Here is a 6,795-nt window from a genome sequence, read left to right on the forward strand (position 1 = left end):
TAAATAAAACAAGGCTAGAAAAAGGAAATTAACAAGAATGACTGAATTTCTTTAGTTTCCCTTTTTTTAAATATCTACAGTGAATAACACATTTTCCGTTTTCTAAATATCTACAGTGAATAACACATTTTTTGTAACTCCCATGCTGCTCTTAGGCTTCCAAGAAAAAAAAAAGTAATGCAGACAGAATTATTAAAGAAATAAAGTCACCATTAGGCTTAAATGAAAACTTGGATTTCGTTGCAGAGTTATAAAGAATTCAGACGTATTCCTCATATTTTATTCTGATACGACAGAATTTTTAAAATGCGCGGAATAAAGACCGGGGGAAAAAAGAATTGAAAATACAGAGGTTTAAAATTCTAGCAGTCAGATGAATACCGAACCCAACTTTGAATTTTGTGGGCAAAAATAGAAAGATAGAGTTGTACTCGTATGCCAGGAAAAATTATAATACTTTGAGGAGGATTATCAACATTTACATCTTTGATTTAGATAAACGAGCTTTTCGTTATGAAAATGTTCATTTACACAAGATTGTTGTCCATTTACTATATGTTGAAGAACCATGACTCAGCCACCCACCCGCTGCAAACTAGTTTGTCCACCCAGGTTGAGGCGGGCTAGGTAGGTTTATGAGAGAGTAGGGGAGACACCCACCCTCCTCCTGCAAACCGGTTTGTCCACCCAGGTTGAGGTGGGGTAGGTAGGGTTACGGGAGGGTGGGGGAGACATCCACCCTCCTCCTGCAAACCGGTTTGTCCACCCAGGTTGAGGCGGGGTAGGTAGGGTTACGGGAGGGTAGGGGAGACATCCACCCTCCTCCTGCAAACCGGTTTGTCCGCTCAGGTTGAGGCGGGGTAGGTAGGGTTACGGGAGGGTAGGGGAGACATACACCCTCCTCCTGCAAACCTGTTTGTCCGCCCCGGAAGGGCACGAGTTAGGTAGCTGATCGGGAGAGTAGGGGAGGCTGCAGCCCAATTTCAACATGTTAGGCTCGTGTATTATTATAGTAATTAACACATTAGTAAATGATAAGAACCAAATGTTTAGTACATTCAGATAAGAAGAACGAATTTTTCTTAACTAGAATATTACATTAATTAACGCAAGATATTTTGTAATTTTCCAAATGTTGAAGAACCAAATAGCGTAAAATTTCCCTCTGGACGCAACGGAAAATTCGGGCGAGACAGAGATCGCATTATACAGGGCCGACGTCACACTTACATTGCAAATACGTGGAGGTGGATATATTATGTTCCCGTGATCTGAAAAATGTTGCCGAATGCGAAAGTGGGAATTTGGGAATTTGAATATTTCATAACCATCTGAATCTATATGGACATCATGCATGCTATTGATTGGATCTGTATAGCACTGCGATGTATTGGCTTTTAATAGTAAATTTAATCATTTTGCGAATGGAAATATTGCATGCAAGTGCTTGCATGAGTTGCGTTTTAGGGTCTTCTTCTTGCAGGGAATAATGTGAAATAACCAATTCGCTTAGGAACATTTGATCCCAGAGGGCTGGTACTAAACACGGTAAGTAATTCATCTACACGTTTTGGTACTATAGTAGATTCACATCAACCGTGCATTTGAAGTCTAGGCCAGTCCCTTACGACGCTCCTGATTTGGCTGTTGATAAGCCAATGACAGGGCTGGAAACTCTCAGTCTCTCTCGAGAGTTCGAATGGGTAGGATCTATGTTCCATCTCTCCTGAGGTTACGTCTTTCAGGAGAGGTGGAACATACATCCTTCCTATGAGAACTCTCTCCAGTGACTGAGAGTTTCTGTAATGGTAATCGCTTCATAGCAAAGAATTACGAGTTAAAGGAGAGGAAAAATGCATCTTCGAGAAGTTCTGCAGCACGGATGCTTTCGCATGTGTTGTTGGATGCGCCTGTTCTCATGATGGTTCTAGAATCGGCAGGAGTTTTGTGGAACTTGACAGGCGCCGACGTGACGTGAGAAACGGCGCTATTTCTGATGCAATACCTCGTCTAGATTCTTCTAAGAAGTTCCGGTAATCTCGGGAGTCTGTGACGTTCGCCATAGGCCCCGCCCCAGAATGCTGTATAAATACGACGGACGAAGTATAGGAGAAGGCAGATCATCAGTAAGAGCCACAGATCAGATTATCAGCGAGAGATCGGCAGCAGAGATCATCAGAGTGAGATAAGAGAAGAAGGACGAAGGATCAGAGAGAACAAGGCGCTCGAGAGTTGGTTGAATTCTGGTCAAGTCGTCGAGATATTTTCGACGTTGAGCAAGCCTTGAGAAAGAAACTTTCTACTAGAGATTTCGAGGAGTTCCTACCCTTCGAGTATCAGAATAGACATTGCCTCCGCAGTACGGAGTCAAGAAGACGACTAAAGTTCCACCATTCTCCTTTGTGAAGCTACCGCGCTTCGAGTGCGCAAAACTGGCCCGAGCAAGTTTTATTTGAATTACCTCACTTCTTCCTCAGTTCACGCATTGTAAGATTTTGCCTTTCTTATGTAAATAGGAGACACCATTCTGCATTTATCTTTGTTAGTAAGCTTGTAAATAAACCTTTGTTGTGTTAGTGTTTCTTTCTATATTCGTATCCCCATGTTTAACTGTTGTTGTTGAATTCTTTTTGTTTATCATTTTAACGAACTTGAAGCGGACCTCTCTCGGTTCGTAACAGTTTCCAGCCGTGTCATTGGCTAATCAACAGCCAATCAGGAGCGTCGTAAGGGACTGGCTAGACATCAAATAAACGGTTGATGTGAATCTACTATAGCCCCTGGGGGCGGGGGGTGTGTGGTTAAAATGTGTTTCGCCGTGTTTAGTACTAGCCCCGTCGGGATCAGATGCACTTAGGGACATTGACTCCCCAGGGGCAAGTACTAAAACACGGCGAAATACATATTTTGACTCCCCAGGGGACAGTACTAAACACAGCGAAACAGTGTAGATGAATGAATTTGTCATTTAACATATTACTTAGGGATTTCATGAAATCTTGAATTCAGTTAATCCTGTAACACACAAACATTATATATATATATATATATATATATATATATATATATATATATATATATATATATATATATATATGATATACATATATATAATAATATATATATAATATATATATATATATATATATATATATATACAGTAGTTTATTTATGTAATAATAACCAAACCCACGAAATACCTTTAAAACTATTCCGAGGCATAATGCAAAGTAATTAACAACCCCCCCCCCCCGCCGAATAATTATGGCTTGCCTAATGCCAAATGATATTAATACAACGCCGAATGCTTCGTTGTAAGCCATTGCACATTTGGACGAATGCATTGCTTTGTAACCAAACATATTCAGTAGCGTTTTTCATTTTATCTCTGAATAGCCATGTATTCCATCGCTCATATCTGCGTTCAGTATGATACATGGTTCTTCATATTGAGAAAATGCCTGTTGAAACAAAGCATTCAAATGACGTATTTGGCTTTCAAAACGTGTCTGGACATATTGGGCTTTGAAAACGTTTCTGGACTTATTGGTTTTTCAAAACGTTTCTGGACATATTGGTCTTTCAAAAACTTTTCTGGACATTTATATTTGGGTTTGAAAACGTTTCTGGACATATTGGTTTTTCAAAACGTTTCTGGACATATTGGTCTTTCAAAACGTTTCTGGACATATTGGTCTTTCAAAACGTTTCTGGACATATTGGTCTTTTCAAAACGTCTGGACATATTGGTCTTTCAAAAACGTTTCTGGACATATTGGGTCTTTCAAAACGTTTCTGGACATATTGGATTTTCAAAACGTTTCTGAACATATTGGATTTTCAAAACTTTTCTGGACATTTGTATTTGGGTTTCAAAACGTTTCTGGACATATTGGTCTTTCAAAAACGTTTCTGGACATATTATTCGGCTTTCAAAAACGTTTCTGGACATTTGTATTTGGGTTTCAAAACGTTTCTGGACATTTGTATTTGGGTTTCAAAACGTTTCTGGACATATTGGGCTTTCAAAACGTTTCTGGACATTTGTATTTGGGTTTCAAAACGTTTCTGGGACCATATTGGTCTTTCAAAACGTTTCTGGACATATTGGGCTTTCAAAACGTTTCTGGACATTTGTATTTGGGTTTCAAAACGTTTCTGGACATATTGGTCTTTCAAAACGTTTCTGGACATATTGGGCTTTCAAAACGTTTCTGGACATTTGTATTTGGGTTTCAAAACGTTTCTGGACATATTAGACTTTCAAAACGTTTCTGGACATATTGGTCTTTCAAAACATTTCTGAACATTTGTATTTGGGTTTGAAAACGTTTCTGAACATATGTATTAGGCTTTGAAAAACGTTTCTGGACATATGAGCTTTGAAAACGTTTCGGGACATATTGGGCTTTGAAAACGTTTCGGAACATATTGGGCTTTGAAAACGTTTCGGAACATATTGGGCTATGGAAACGTTCTGGACATATTGGGCTTTGAAAAACTTTATCTGGACATATTGGGATATGAACGTTTCTGGACATATTGGGCTTTGAAAACTTATCTGGACATATTGGGCTTTCAAAACGTTTCTGGACAAATGGCCACCAACTCGTAGGAAAGCATCTCTTTTTTGTAACGTTTTGAAAGCCTTGGTTCAGGCGGTGATGATTAAATGTATCATACTTGTTTTTTTTATGATTATTGTATATGGAAAGTGAGAGATAATCGTTATGTTTTACGATATGATGGGAATTTTTTGTAGCGTTGCTTGTGAGAAATATTTCATTCTAAATTTTGACTTGCTATGTCTCTCTTCCGTTGTGGGAGTCTTGGTAAACTAGGCTATTTCTTTTTTACGATTTCATAATTTTTTTTAAGAAGAAAAAAAATGTTTTATATATGAATATATACATATGTCCATACACTGTCAGTGCAATGTGTGGGGTAAGAACGCTTAACAGGGTGAAATGTGATACAATAAATACATATCATAAACATTTCTTAGGTATAAAGGTGTATCAGTGTGTAACATGCAGATTAAGGAGTACGAGGTTTACTTACAAAATGCCTATAATATTGTCCAAGTTCCATTCGTCTGTTCTGTACGGTTTTGACCCTTAAGCGCCCTCTACAGAAAGCCCTTAATTGAAAGAAGTGGGCGAACCCCATTAAAAAGAAAACTCGACCATTCACGCCTGAGGAATACAACAAACAGTTTACGTAGATTTGTTCTTCAAAAGGGCGTTTGGGTTGGAAAGACTCAGAATTGTTAGTTAGTTTTCCCAAGTGTACGAAAGTAAAAAAAAAAGTTGAAAAAAGATAAAAAGAAAGATACAAAACGCTTCATGTCATCTTTGTGATGTCTTCCAAGATCTCTTATGCAATTTTGCGCTTCGTCGAATCTCTCGGGTGAGGGAAAGTAGGGCGGTTACTCTCTACTCTCTCTCTCTCTCTCTCTCTCTCTCTCTCTCTCTCTCTTTCTCTGACACACGCCACAGTCACACAATGGTCGCAGGGGGAGTCTTTGAAAAATTGGTTATTGGAAAACGGATCACAATAGTGTATATTAAAAATATATATATATTATATATATATATATATATATATGATTATATATATATATATATATATATATATATATATATATTATATAATATATATATATATATATATATACACATATATATTGAGATAAAGGAAAATGGATAATTATATGGTACACAGCCCTGGAAAGGTTATGAATATATATATATATATATATATATATATATATATATATATATATATATATATATATATATATATATATATATATATATATATATATATATATATATATATATATATATATATATATATATATATATATATTGAGATACACGAAAATGAATAATTATGTGGTGCACAGCCCTGAAAATTTTATTGAAAATCGTAAACCACAAACAAAAGTCAACATTTTTGAGTAAAGATAAACAAAGAAAAAGGTAAAAAAAAATAATCATCGAAACGACGTGATAAAAATAAAATAAATTATTTTGGATCATTTAAAAGGTTCCATTGCAAACTGCAGGCACCAATCCATGCACACCCTAGGTACTTATGAAAGGTTTTTGTGTACTTTTAAAAAGTGGGGTTTACTTATTGCATAGAGATTATACGTATAATGCATGGAGGATGTTAATGTTAAACCTACAACAGTAGAATATGGAAATCAGGATATTGTCTCTCATTAACGTTCATTTTTCTGAATGAACACCAATATGCCTTAAAACGCACATGTATATTTATTTTCCAGCATCGATTTCCCGCTCTGCCAACGTGGATTCAGAGGAATTTGTTTCTGGTGATTAGAAATCAATTTCCCCATATCATGTGGTTCGCATCCCACAATAAGCTGTAGGTCCCGTTGCTAGGTAACCAATTGCCTCCTAGCCACGTCAAAATATCTCATCCTTCGAGCCAGGGCTAGGGATCTGTTAATCAGCTCAGTGGTCTGGTTAAACTAAAATATACTTAACTAAACCATCTACCCTTTTCCATTTTTAGGGATCGAACGGTTCAATAACCTTCGTGTGGCTCAGGAAGACTTCAGGGATGAAGTTGCAACCCTCCATGCCATTCTCTATCGTCGTGACGACCCACCACAGTCATGTGATTGATCAGGTTCATGATATCGTTAGTAAGAATCAAACCCAGGCCTTTTTGTTCGGGTGGCTGGTGTCTTAGACTAGTTATGATTATCAGTTACGTATGGTTTTGACAACCACAGGTTCAATCTCGGATATAGCCTACAAA

The 6,795-nt window shown here is 37.2% G+C and overlaps 1 pseudogene; it reads right to left on the bottom strand.

Annotated features, from left to right (window-relative positions):
* Window positions 1–1,920, bottom strand: part of LOC135213318 (SCAN domain-containing protein 3-like) — a 13,409-nt pseudogene extending 11,489 nt beyond the window's left edge.
* Window positions 1,921–6,795: the final 4,875 nt, after the last annotated feature.

This window comes from Macrobrachium nipponense, chromosome 42 (assembly GCF_015104395.2).
Source record: "Macrobrachium nipponense isolate FS-2020 chromosome 42, ASM1510439v2, whole genome shotgun sequence".
NCBI lineage: Eukaryota > Metazoa > Arthropoda > Malacostraca > Decapoda > Palaemonidae > Macrobrachium > Macrobrachium nipponense.